Source organism: Bombus impatiens, unplaced genomic scaffold, assembly GCF_000188095.3.
Source record: "Bombus impatiens unplaced genomic scaffold, BIMP_2.2 scf_0019, whole genome shotgun sequence".
Classification (NCBI taxonomy): Eukaryota; Metazoa; Arthropoda; class Insecta; order Hymenoptera; family Apidae; genus Bombus; species Bombus impatiens.
This window is the reverse complement of record NT_176438.1, coordinates 1,325,864-1,327,372: the sequence shown is the minus strand read 5'-3', so window position 1 is coordinate 1,327,372 and position 1,509 is coordinate 1,325,864. Positions and strand designations below refer to the sequence as shown.

Genomic DNA, 1,509 nt, shown 5'->3' with positions numbered 1-1,509 from the left:
CGGTCGTTTCATCCTTTTCTGGTATCTACGAGGGTCTCGCGACACGCACGTCCGGCTCGACGATTCAGAAACCTACGAAACGCGGGGAAACGTGGTTGTTCGAGGTGAATTTGCCTACAGGTCGTCGCGTCGCGTCGTCGTCGTTGTCGTTGTCGTCGAAGCAACCGTCTCTCTGTGTGCGCCAGTGTGTGGTGTCTCGCGGTGCTCGAATACTCTACGGCCCGCTGCTTCCATCGTCCCTCCTCTTCTTCCTCTTACGTTTCCCTGTTTGTCCTGTGTCACCTGTGTTCCGTGTCGCGCGTCCACGTTTCTACCCTCCTGCCCTCCCTTTGTTGTCAGCTCGGCTCGGTGCCGACAAACCTTCGTCAGTGTTCTCGCGACGCCTACACTTACCCTCGACGATATTGGTGGCCGCGACACTTTATCGCTACCGTTCGACCCGATTTCCACGATTTTCCAGATTGGCCAGGATCACGCGCCAAAGTGGACCCGTCTAGCGTTCGCACGGACAAATTAAGAGAACGCGTGACGCCACGCTGTGACCTACACTCCACTCGGACGCCAACGTACCTTGGCGTTTTTCGTCTGAGCGTCAGCGTGCTTCGTTCGACTCGTGGAAAACTAACAGGGGAGGGGTGGGGGCGAAGGGCAAGAGGGAAGCAGGCGAGAAAATATCGCGGGTGTTGAAACAGCGAAAAACACGGTTTAACGGAGCTAATCGAATCGACAGACCGCGTGGCAGTGGTTTTCTCGGTGGAGAATGTGACCAGCGCTTGCCAAATGTTTTTGTGTCCGTTCCTTTTTGCCCTTGCCCCTTCTCTCTGTTCACCCCTTCCACTTTTTCCATCGGATCGCGTTCGCCTTCTTTCCGTATTTTCCTCCGCTTTAAATTTCGATCGAGAAGGCGGTGGTTTCGCGGTGTTCGTTAACCCGACCGAGCGGATAGTGGACGAAATCGAGGACGAGGACGAAGCGAACACGGTTACACGAGGCGAACTCGTGTCCAGGACGCGATTAAATTAAATGATTGCGTGACGGTGCGCTTTATCGGTGTTTTGCAGCTCCCTTGCCTTCGCCCATGCCATCCTTCCGCCGTACGGTTCACCCCTCGCCGACTACCCGCTGTCAGTCGCCAACGTCTTCGAATGCTTTCGCCGTCCTTGAGAATGCCTTGCACGACCGCGTTCGAATTTCCTGGAACGTCCTTGGTCGAGGTGGACTCGTCTAGCGCGACGAAACGAACGGACTGGCCGACGATGCCGCCGCGGTTCGATATTCACTGAAACCGTTTTTCTCCCACTTTGTCGCTGCTCGTTGGTCAGGTTACGCTGCCAAACAATTGTTCCCGTGGTGCTGGGAGGCTGATTGAAACGTGGTGCAGCGGTGGTGCGTGCGTGTGTTGCTGGAGAAAGTTCGAAGCGCGCGCGACACGCCGCGTCGAAACGATCCGTTCGCTGGCGCGGAGAACGCGGTGCGAAGCTGATGGTCGGTCGCCGATCAGCTGACGCG

General features: G+C 56.7%; 1 protein-coding gene and 1 long non-coding RNA gene across 11 annotated transcripts in view; one reads left to right on the top strand and one right to left on the bottom strand.

Moving 5' to 3' along the window:
* Positions 1-1,509, top strand: part of LOC100743206 (potassium voltage-gated channel protein Shaker) — a 183,903-nt gene that overhangs the window by 74,003 nt on the left and 108,391 nt on the right. The window lies entirely within an intron of this gene.
* The window catches only part of LOC117151252, a 116,862-nt gene that overhangs the window by 61,190 nt on the left and 54,163 nt on the right, over positions 1-1,509 (bottom strand). The gene's annotated exons all lie outside the window — the stretch shown is intronic.